Raw genomic sequence first — 12,829 nt, 5'->3', positions numbered from 1 at the left:
AAAAATACATCATGCGCTCTATTTTATTTAAAATAAGAAGGTAATGCTGAAGTACCACTGAAGGGAACTCAACATAACTCACTACTGAAAAATACAATTTAAACAAAATTATTAACTATTGTTTAAAATATTCATCTGTATATTCTTACATTCTTTGGTGTTTGAATCTTTCTTTTTAGAAATTCTTAACTTTTATTGTTTTTAGTTTATTTTTTTCAAAGGATTTGAATACAGAAACTGCTTTACAAGATCTAATTCAAACTTCCATTTTTTTCATGTTTGGTAATTGTCATATCACTTAAAGTAGATCCTTTGAATTGTTACAAGTATTATAAATAAAATAATGAAATAAACATGCTTGTATATTTTATTTTACAATATTATACAAGATCATGTTATATAATATGAAACATGATCATTTGACTAAAGATATAATGAAAAACAATTGAGAGAATTTAAATATTTTGTAGAATTAATGAAACAGCCATAACTAAGAATTATTCTCTGAAAATTTTCTAAGTACATTAACTATAAAGACTAATGGAATTTATCATGACATCAGCCATATTCTTTATGAACGGACTATATTATCCATGAGGTCACAAGATGTATTGGCAACAGAAAAAAACTACATGTATGTCTCCTTATACACTATATACCTTTCTGTTGTAGAGATTCAATCCTAGGAAATAAAGCCATTGAAGCATCTGGATTTATGGAATAGAACAATAACTTTTCTGAGGATTAAGAATTCTACAAACACACAAAACTATTCTCTGTGACTGTGCCAAATTTCCTACTCAAGCTTCTACCACAAATCCTAAATTGCAGAGAAAGTTGTTTATGGATTATGGATTCTGGCATTTGGAATTCTTGAAATTCATGATGACTGTGTGAACTTAAACTAGAAATGAAAGGACTATGTAACATGCACTGAGAACCCTTTGCCAACTTGACTATATGCCAGGCTATGGATGACAAAGTACCAAAACCATTATTTTCAGTCTTCTATAGTTAGATATCTTTAAGTTTTTAATAGGAATTACACTGTACCTTACATTATTAGGAACTGTTGGGGTTTTTTTACCCTCATTGCCTAAGAGTAAAAATGATTAGAAAATGAGCAAGTGAACATAGCATAGCAAAACACATATTATCTAACTTCTAAATATGTTGACTTTTACAGTAATATTATTTTGTGTAATTGTAAGAGATTATGAGTAATGCCCTTTACTTATGATTAAAAGAAATAAACTTATTATCTTCAAGTAGTTGCACAAATGAGTTGCTATTTAACAAAACAGTTCATGAATACAATGTTCTTTATAAGTGTCACTCCTTTCAACATTCTCTCCAGCCCCTCCAACCCACCTCTTCCCTTACTTTTCTACTACTTTTGTAGTATTCTACATTATATTCTTGGCTGTATTCTTTCCTTCTTCTCTTCATTTATCTACCCATCTCCCCTTGGTCCCATCTCACCCTCTTGCAAGTACCCTTCCTGGGGTTTAATGTTGTTGGGCTTTGTGCCTTTCTAAGGAATTACACTATTTAAGTTCTCCCTTGAATCTATCATATTTAATACATTTGCAACCATTCACATGCCACCACACATGTTTACCTGTAGATTTATAGGCTAATTCTAGCTACCATATATGAGGAAAACTATGCAATCTTTGTCTCTGTAGGCCTGACTTAGGTCACTTAGTATATTGTTTCTACATCTTTTCATCTCCTTACAAATGATACAATATCGTTCTTTATAACGGATGCATGAAATTATATTGCGTATGTAAACCACATTTTCTTGATCTATTTGTCCATTCAGGCACATCTGAGTTGATTTGGTGTCTTCATTATGGTTAATAGTGTTGTAATTGAACATGGTTGTGGTGGTGGCTTTACTATAAGCTTGTTGTTGATCTCTTGGATAAATGCCCAGGAGTGGAATTACTGGGTCATAAGGTACTTCTATCTTTAGTTCTTTATTTATTTCTTTGGGGACCTCTGTACTGCTTTTCTGAGTAGTTGAACAAGCTTACAATTACAACCAACTGGGTACTAGAGTTCCTTTTTGGCCACACCCTCACCAGCATCTATTATTGTTAGTTTTCTTGATAATGACCATTCTAACTGGGTGTGGTGGAATCTCAGTGTTGTTTTTGATGTATTTCTTTCACAGCCAGAGATGTTGAATATTACTTCATGTGTCTATTGGCCATTTTTATTTCTGTTAAAATTGTTCATATCTGCTGGGATGTAGCTCAGTGGCAAAGGGCATGCCTAGCAAGTGCAACGTCCTGGGTTCGGTCCCCAGTACCAAAAAAGAAAAAGACAAAAAAAGTTGTTCATATCTTATTTTATTATAATTATTCCTATTTCTTAAAATATAAAAATATGAAGCTACATTTTGTTGAGTGTTGCTAAGCAAGAGTGGATTTCAAGAAAATGAGATAGCAATTAAAGCATATTGATTGAAACATCCTATAGAGCATCTTAAGAGAAAAAATAAAATCATCTATTTGACTTCTGAAACTCAAAACTAATTTACTTCCTAGAAAAGCATGTAAATAAAACAATGGAAGTTATATCTAACATTCCTGAAGGAGATAGCATTAAAATAAACTTGACAACTAAGAGTCTAAGTAAAAGCAACATAATTAAAATGGAGGCCTTGAAAAGTTCTTGACAGAATTCAGAAACAGATTAGGGTTTCCAAAGCACTATCTTCAGAAATACTCCATGGAATGATAAGGCTTTTAAGGCTTTTAGTAGAAAGAATAGATGTTCTTTATTCATACAATAAATGTTGATTACCACTAGCTACTTGAAGAAAGCCAAACAAAACAAAACAGAAAAGCAAAACACAATTCTAACTCCAAGAAGCTCTAGCCAAATGATAAAAATAAAAAAAAAACATGAAATAATTAAGCTACAAGTTTCTTAAAACAAGTCAAACCAGTTTAATATGGGGTCATATTTTAAAGCATTTTTTAAAAAATATTGGCTTATTCTTTCTATTGTAAGTGTTATTTCCAGAAATAACATGTTAATTTATTAAATTTGAAAGAAGATGTGGAAAGAGAAGTTGAGTGGTGGGGGAAGGACAGGAATAGGAAGAGTGGCAGCTTGAGGAGTGTGGAAGAATGGTGTCTGATGAACTTCACTTTGCTGCCTTTCATTTCTTTGGCCCATGCTCATGATGAGGAGGACTGCACACAAACAAGAAAGGAGTGTGATTTTCGTCAATAATCTCAGCTATTCCACAGCTTGAGATCTTAGAATCTTGGTTTTGAACCTGCTGGAGTGGACAAATCCTCAACACTCTTACCTGTAATTACCCGGCAAAAGCCAGGAAGTAGTATAGCCCTAGCCAAGAGCAGAAAAGGCCCATAGGAACATGAGAGGGAGGGCAAATTTGCACCTCAAACAAATATACCGGTAGGATATATTTGGACTCTTAAGGTACTCATTGGGAAATAGTAATAGGTAATGGAAATTGAGTAGCTTAAGCACCTTAAACTTTTTGAGTTCTGCTTTTTCACCCTGGCACTGAATGCTTTGTCACCACTAGCAAATAACAGTTTTGGTACTCACATTTATCATCCTAAAAACATAGTAGGATTCTATCTCCCAAGATTATTCTGAACATCAAATAGGTGTGAAAGTGCTAGGTGAATTTCCTTTGGCATATGCCACGTGGCTACTGTATATGATTTTGGTACACTGGGTATTGTATATATGCCAACCTGATCTAGGGAAGGGAAAGAAAATACAGGGTGTAAGATATCACAACAAATGTACTCACTGCCCTATTATGTAGCTGTACCCCTTTTGCACAACACCTTGTCAACAAAATTTAATTAATAAAAAAAAGTAAAAAAAAAAAAAAAAAAGAGAGAGTGATACAAAAAGTCAGTGCACATCGTTCAAATTCAAACCAATTGCTACCAGGCACAGAAATACCCAGACTTCTCTTGGCCCATTTACATTTTTGTATATCAGTATAGTTTCAGACTCACCTTTCTACCCCACACTGGTCTTTCAGAGTGTGTAGTGGGGTGAGGAAAGAGAGAACATACATAATGGTATAGTAACAGAAACACATTCAACTAGGGCTAATCTCAGTAGAGGAATTCTGAATCTTCCAAAGAAAACTGTGAGTTCAATATGTCTTAAATACTATCACAAACAAAAGCTCACTCCAATTTTTAAGAACAGTGGTGATAAAGGTTGGGAATAAGATAACCCTGGTTTTTGTAGGGCAAAATGATATTTCAAAATTATAGGGTACTAGACAATCCCATTTGTAGCAATTAATTGTGCTTGCTACTACTGCACTATATTTGCCCAAAGCAACAAAAGTATGCTTCACTTAATTATAAATAGGAATTTTTAAAAATCAATTACATGGTATCTTAAAGAAAAATTTAAGCCACATAAATCCCAGTATTATCTTTTAGAGCCATTTAATGTTTCAGTTTACTTTTAAGTCCTATATTCAAAACCTTCCAGTTCTTTAATTTGTAGATTTTACCCAAAAGTAATCCTATAAAAAGCATGGGTTTGGTGAGTTTTTAAAAAATACTGTATATCCCTCAAATTGAGGGTTTTAAATTTTGTTTTAAACTTCACCCTTGATTTTAAGTTGGTGTTTCTTAAACCTAGTTTTGCATCAGACTCACTTAGAGTCCTTATTGCTTAAAATACTGATACCTAGAGATATCTCCAGAGGTTCTTATTTTGCTTTGAAACTGAAAATCTGTATTTCTTAGAAGCTCCCATGGCAGTTTTTCCCCAGATTTGTAAATAATTACTGTTGTTCTTACACTCAGCACTTCCAATGATGTACTTTCCTTAAATGGAAGAGCAAGAAAGCTGCCATTCCTTATTTTGATCAGTCTTATTCAGTGATGATCCTGCATCCACTTGGAGAGGAATAGCTCAGTGCCAATCTCCTCCATAGGAAAATTTACCACTGAAGGCTCTGCCAAACCTGGAATCTCTTTCAATAACCATCCATTGTTCAGGTGTCAGCTCCCTTAAGATCACTTTCATCAACAGAACAATTGATATTTTAGCGTTAGTATTTTGGGGAAATGCTCTAATTCACATCATTTCAATGAGATTCCAACATGAATGTAACACTTTCCCAGAAATCCATGTGTGCCTTTATAGTCCCATGGTGAGTTCCATCACTGGGAAGAATTCACAAAGCAAAAAAGAAATTGCAAGAAAAACATTTCACACCAAGAATTTAACAAGAAAAAAAAACACCCCCATCTTATAGAAAACAGATGGTTAGAGTCTGAAGCTGAAAGGCAGTCAGCTAGGTCTTCAGCTGTGTTCTAAGCTTTTATAACTTAGAAAAAAACAAAAAGACCCAATAACAACTCCCTTATATCTCACCAAAAAGGGTAGAGCCTTAGTCTGATTTTCTGAAGAAATACAAAAATTCATGTTTTAAGTATGAAATATGTAAGATGGTTGAAGAATGTTTTTTTAGTTCTTTTTGGGTAAGTATTCTGACAAATTGCTTAAATTGTACATGAATAAAAATAATATGGTGAAGATAAACTACTAGTTTTAACCAGATGTGGTTCGTATGTCTTTTCAAGAGGCCAAAGTTTCAAATTCAAGAATCTTAAGCTGCTAGCAAGCCTCTGTCTCAAATAATAATATTAACAGTTTCATATAAAATTTAATTGTTTTAGAATTCAAAAGTGTCTTACTTTATACACAGAAACACTAGGTTATAAGTGATGTCTATTTTATAAACATTCTAGAGCATATTGTTTCAACATGGATCAGTTATAGTACATTGTCTAGGAAAATATTTTCAAGTTAGAAATGAAAGAATAAACTCTAATATTTTTTTTTAAGAATTTAGCTCAAAAGTAGAATCAAGGTTCTAACCCCAACAAGGCAAGGAAATAAATTTCACTTATATTAAGATTTTAAAGAAAGAGGTTGGGATATAAGCCTATTATTTATCTAAAATATATATTATTAGTATTATTATAAGAAATTTTATCTTTATTGCTATGGTAATAAGTGATTTCAAGTTCTTTCTGAGGATGTAGGAAATGCCGACTATGAGTAGGTTATAAAATGGGGCCATGAGAAAATAAAACACTACAAAACATAACAGTATTCTTTTTTGCTCTTAAGCCACTTAAGTCTTTTATTTTAATTCACAAAAATATGACATTTAGGTGAGGAAATTTTAATTTTCCCTAATGAATTTTCAGCTGGAAAAAAAACACCTTTGAGATTAATTAGCTCATGTTAGACATAAAGGTATTATTAGCAAACATTACAAATGATTTAGGGTCAATGGCTGGCCTCCAGTCCACTTGGATATGGAGCCCAATTTAATGCGGAGAAGGATTTCGGTTTGTAAAACTCCTCAAGAATGTTTGGAACTTAAGAAGACAAACTATTGGTACTCAATGGAAGGAAAATATATGATTCCTTGTACAATTAGACTCCAGGAAATATTCTAGTAGTGTCTACTTTATCTGAAAAAAATCAAAATCCAAACACTTGATCATGCATGAAAGAATTGTTAGCAAGATACTCAAGTTTATTTTACCCATTTTATACGATCCTTCCAAGGAAACTTCTTCATTCATACAAATGTCACTTTCTAAATTTCACCTCTAATACTTGATAAAATAAATTAGAAAATAAGAGATTTAATACATAAATCTATAATTACATTTCTCATGATATCCATGTGATATAATAGTTAAATATTCTAAGTCATTAATTGTAAAAATAAATATGAACATTAAATTTTAAACTTTGGATTAAAACAGAGAACAATAAATTTTGATCGAAAGCTATTCATTCATTCCTTGAGGTTCACATTTTGATTGACATATAAAAGTGTCTATTATTTCGAAAAATGAGTCCAGGAGTAAGACATATGACTAAAGATGCTCACAAAAAAGTTATCTGAACTCAAAAGGCCAGAATAGCCATGTTTTACATCTATTTTTATGATATATAATGTTTGATATATAATGGTTTCTAGAGACTTAAGTAGAATTTCATACCACATCAACATTCCAGAATAGCATTATCATTTGGTACAAAAAAGAGAAAAAGAAACTTGTTTATAGAAAGATTTCACCTAGTGAAACTTTGTTATCCAAGAAAGTAATTTTTTTCATTCAAAGGATCTAAAAGAAACCAAATTCACATTAGCTATGGCTTCAATATGAAGTAAAACTACCTTAAAGTTCTATTCTCTCTCTCTCTTTTTTTTTCTCTCTCTCTCTGTGTGTGTGTGTGTGTGTGTGTGTGTGTGTGTGTGTGTGTGTGTGTGTGTCTGCCTGTCTGCCTGCCTGCCTGCCTGCCTGTCCTGGGGCTTGAACTCAGAGCCTGGATGCTGTCATTGAGCTTTTTCGCCCTTCCACTTGAGCCACAGCTCCACTTCTGACTTTTTGATGGTTAATTGGAAATGGAGTCTCAAGGACTTTCCTACCCAGGCTGGCATTGAACCACAATCCTCAAATCTCAGTCTTTGAATAACTTGAATTACAGGCACATGCCACCAGTGCGTGGAAACTTTTTAAATAATTTATTGTACTTCTATTTAATCAACCTGTCAACCTGTTCTAATATTTTCAGTAAACGATTTTAAGATTGAAAAACAATCAGTGAAACTCAAATAAGCAAAGTATGTATTAATAAAAATGCGTGTCATATTATTTTAACTATGCATCTGAATTTTTAACTATCAGAATCAATAAAACAATATTAACTGAGTGTTAACTGAATATGAATACTTTGATAGATGTTTTAAAAACAATAGTCAGGGGGGCTGGGAATATGGCCTAGTGGCAAGAGTGCTTGCCTCCTACACATGAATCAGCTCTTGGTTCGATTCCCCAGCACGACATATATGGAAAACGGCCAGAAGGGGCGCTGTGGCTCAGGTGGCAGAGTGCTAGCCTTGAGCGGGATGAAGCCAGGGATGGTGCTCAGGCCCTGAGTCCAAGGCCCAGGACTGGCCAAAAAAAAAAAAAAAAAAAAAAAAAAAAAAAACAATAGTCAGGGATAAAGAAGCAAAAGATGTACTTATTTGAGTAGCAGTATGGGCTTGTTCTGTTTCATGTTGAGGAGTCTACTTAGGCAAAGTAAAAGAAATCCAAAAAGTATTGCTACCTCCAATCACAGAAACCCAGAGCATTGTCTAATAGTATGGTATTGAACTTTATAGGACCGATTCAGAGTTTTTACTGCTTTGTGTACACAGCTAAGTGGAAAGATGGAAGACAGAATATCCTGGGACTCTAGAAGAGACCGAATCAGAGAGATGGAAATGGATTGTATAGCAAACCAAATGGGTGGCCCAGTGTGAACTAAGTTGGCTCCAGCCGCAGGACAGAGGAGAAGAAATGGGAAATAGAGTAACTATGTCTTCTGTCACATGGTGGTGACAGAATTAGAGAAGTTCACAAATTATGCTCCATCCAAGAAACAGACTTTGGGAACACCTTGGCCTATCACCTTGAAGAGTAAAGAACTTTCAAGTGTCTTTCTGAGCAAAGGACTCCAGGACAGTTGACAACATAGACAAGTATTTCCACTTTGCTATGCTTCACTAAAGTACAACATTTTTAACTGGTTCTTATAAAGCGAATTTATACTTAGTGATTGAAGTAAAAAATAAACAAAACATCTTTATAAAATTTTGTGTTACCAAACACAAAGCCAAGGGCAAATGCCAGGAAAATGATGCAAATACAAACATTTGGATCAAGTTCTAAGTGTACCTCTTAAGGATGGTATAAAAAGGGAAGATGGCTTCTATAATCAGTTTTAAGACACAAAAAGTAATCCTCTCAACCACTAATCCTCTATTAGCAACTACACTAGCTCTTGCATTCCTTACCATCAATACAAGTTAGAAGTCTTCTTGTTATATATTTCTACTTTTCATTTCAAATTACAATCAATAAATTTGTTATTCATTTATATCCCTAAGATAAAATTATAAAGACTGATCATTTAAAGCAGCAGAGTGCTTTAAAAAAAAGCGATTGACTATGGGTTTTAGATTTTTAAATTATTTATTATTATTCACATTTTACATAAGATAGCATGAAATTTGTGAAAATAACATACTATTTTTATATGACAGATATCTTCATATAGTATTTGGCATATTCCCCAAGGCCACATCAAAATCCAAATTTTAAATGGGTTCATAATACCTAATGAAGTCACTGGTAAAATAAAAGGAAGGCAGAATTATGACCACTGGAGAGCCAGGTTTAGGAAGTACACATTTAGTGGATGGGTTTATTTTTCACTGAAACATAAACTAGTATTATTTTGGTACAGTCATACTTTCTGTATCAAATAAGGGATATTTTCACTTACACAGTAAAAATGACTCCCCTAATTTTCCAAGTTTGTTAACCACGACTCTAGAAACATTTTCTTTTCTTCCCTACTAGGGTCAAAACAACAGCCTGTGTAGAATGGACCCTCGCTCAGTTCACTCCCCATGTCCAGGATCAGTGAAGCCTCAGTAGGGATGAGTAGATATGGTTTGCTTCACTATAGAGGGGAAAGAAATCAGTGCTTAAATGCCATAGATTCAATTTCTTGGAACTCAAAAATTTTAAACAGAATCTATAATCAATATTTGTACTTGAATTCTTTTTAGTTTTCCATGTTAGTGATGCAATTGAGATAGTTTCCAAAATATTCTGTGAGCCAAAAGAAATATAGTTGAAGGACTAATTCATAACCTAAAGACTTCACATAGGGATATCAGGCTGAGTGTGTGTGTGTGTGTGTGTGTGTGTGTGTGTGTGTGTGTGTGTGTGTGTGTGTGTAACTGCTGGAATTTGAACTTAGGACTTTGTGCTGTTTGCTTTTTCCATGCAAGACTGATATTTGACCAGTTGAGTCAAATCATGCCCAACTTTTTGGCTTTTTTTCAGGTTCTCTGGAGATAAGAATTTCATGGATTTGGGCTTTAAATTATGATTCACAAATTTAAGCTTCCTGAGTAGCTAGGATTAAACCTGGACCCTAAGTGTGTATTTTTGAGATAGAAATGTCAACTTCTAGCTGTGCCCTTATCCTAGTCAGTAATATGTTTTGATTTAATTAGTTTATATATCTCATACATAAGGACAGCATGGGAAGAAATGCCCTAAAACCTAAAGTTTATCTAGTGGACCTACTCTCCCAATGATCACAAATAATAAGTCATTAAATATTCATAGATATGTGAATACACACCTATTAGTACACATGCATATTCTTCCTTGCTCTGTCAGTCCTAGACAGTGGTTTCTTATTTCATTCACCAAGGAAAGGACAGTACCCTTTGGGCAAATATGATGATTCCTCTGAGAAATCTAGAGGCCAAAGGACACAGGTAACAATTCAAAGAGCTTCCAGAAGTAGACATGAAAAACTCCATCAATAAAGTAGTATTGCATTTATAATAAAAAATTAAAATCTGTAGTTCCATCTTGTTACATATCTTTTATTCATAATTATAAGTAATTCATGCATAAAATCCAGACTCAAGGAGATAGAAGATAATTTCCCACTCTTTACCAAACTTTACTCCAAGAGTTTAGTAACCAAAGAGATAGAAATAATAAATTTCAATGATGATTCTGACAGACACTACAATTGCCAGATGATCAAATTTAGTATTACTAATAGTAAGTTATCATAAATGGTGATTTAACTCTTAAGTTCTTCCATAGCACCCATAACATCCATAATACCCATGTCAATCTGACAACAACAACAACAATAATAATAATAATGTGGATATTCTACAAATACCTGGCCAGGGATCTTCAAAACTCTAACATTAATAAAATACAAGGAAAGTTTAGGAACATGCTACCAATAAGAGGAGCCAAAGCAGACATACCAAATAAACATAATAAGGTTTTATGGGTTGCCTGCTGGAGCAGAAATACATCCCTGATTAAAGCCAATGAAATCAGAATGAACCATGGGCTCATTGTAAGTTGTCAACACTGTTTCATTAGTTGTAAGGGTAAGATAGTAAGAAGAGGCTGTGAAGTACCAGGGAATTAATCTTTATATTTTTTATATAAATGCAAAAATTTTTAAATAAAAAATCATTTATTTTAAGAACAGAAGGTCTTATAACATAATCAAAGCACAATTCTAGCAACTCAGAAACTGTCTATTTAGAAAAAAGCAAGAATAAAAAATAAGGAAGAAGATTAAAAATTGATTATCACCAAAATAATCTCAAAATAACTGACTAAATACCACAGAGAACAAAGGAGGAAAAATCAAAACAACATTGAGATTCCATCTCACCCCAGCAAGAATGTCATATATCAAGAAAACTAATAATAACAACTGTGGAGAGGATGTGGCCAAAAGGGAACCCTACTTCATTGTTGTTTGAAATGTAAACTGGTTCAGCCACTCTGGCAAGCAGTATGGAGATTCCCCAGAAGGCTCAATATAGAACTCCCCTATGACCCAGCAGCCCCACTTTTGGGTATCTATCCAAAAGACCACAAACAAAATCACAGTAATGCCACCAGCACAACAATGTTCATCGCAGCACAATTTGTCATAGCGAGAATCTGGAACCAACCCAGATGCCCCTCCATAGACGAATGGATCAGGAAAATGTGGTACATATACACAATGGAATTTTATGCCTCTATCAGAAAGAATGACATTGTTCCATTTGTAAGGAAATGGAAGGACTTGGAAAATGTTATACTAAGTGAAGTGAGCCAGACCCAAAGAAACATGGACTCTATGGCCTCCCTTATTGGGAATAATTAGTACAGGTTTAGGCAAGCCATAGCAGAGCATCACAAGGCCCAATAGCTATACCCTTATGAACACATAAGATGATGCCAAGTTAAATGAACTCCATGTTATGGAAACAATTGTTATATCACAGTTGTAACTACTTTCAACGTCCTATGTGTATGTGTAGTTTCTATTATTGATGATGTTCTTGTATCACCTTCCTGTGGTTGTACCTACACTATCTCTGTAATCTTATCTGAGTATATTGGAAACCGTGTTTACTGGTATTGGAAGTAGGAAATTCAAAGGAATACCAAATTTGAGAGACACAGGGTAAAAAAAGAGAAACAACTACAAAAGCAATACTTGCAAAACTGTTTGGTGTAAGTGAACTGAACACCTGAGGGGGGGGAGGGAAAGGGGGGGGAGGGAGGGGCATGAGGGACAAGGTAACAAACAGTACAAGAAATGTATCCAATGCCTAACGTATGAAACTGTAACCTCTCTGTACATCAGTTTGATAATAAAAATTTGGAAAAAAAAAAAAAAGAACAAATGAGGAAAAAAAAAAGGTCTCCGTACTTTTCAATGCAAAGAACATGGCCAAGCCTGCAGAAATGAAGCGAGTATTCTGATTCCCACTCCAGAGTATTTTCCCGGAAGCATTGGCTGTACATTTTTCATTTATCTTAAACAGATTAGAGAACTGTTTTGAAGCTTAACATATTTTACGCCTCAATGAATATTTGGCACTTTATTATGAAATAAAGATTTGTTTATAGAACAGAACACTAAACATAGAGATTCCACTATGCTTCAAACTAAAGATAAGAATGTAGCATGCTTATGCAAACATGATATGCTGTATGTGAACATGTATAAGAGAAAGAGAAAACAGGAAGTTTATTTTGCTCATACTTTATATGCTCTGCGCAGCATGTTAATTTTCCAACTTCCTTTAAAAGTGTTGGTCTTTACTTCCTCCCCTATTAATTTTTTATTATCAGTCTCATTGTAGATTTTTAATATATAC

The 12,829-nt window shown here is 33.8% G+C and overlaps 1 protein-coding gene across 1 annotated transcript in view; it reads right to left on the bottom strand.

Moving 5' to 3' along the window:
* Nucleotides 1-12,829, bottom strand: part of Col5a2 (collagen type V alpha 2 chain) — a 136,091-nt gene that overhangs the window by 83,477 nt on the left and 39,785 nt on the right. The gene's annotated exons all lie outside the window — the stretch shown is intronic.

This window comes from Perognathus longimembris, chromosome 4, assembly GCF_023159225.1.
Source record: "Perognathus longimembris pacificus isolate PPM17 chromosome 4, ASM2315922v1, whole genome shotgun sequence".
In the NCBI taxonomy this organism is placed as follows: domain Eukaryota; kingdom Metazoa; phylum Chordata; class Mammalia; order Rodentia; family Heteromyidae; genus Perognathus; species Perognathus longimembris.
This window is presented reverse-complemented; position numbering and strand designations above follow the sequence as displayed.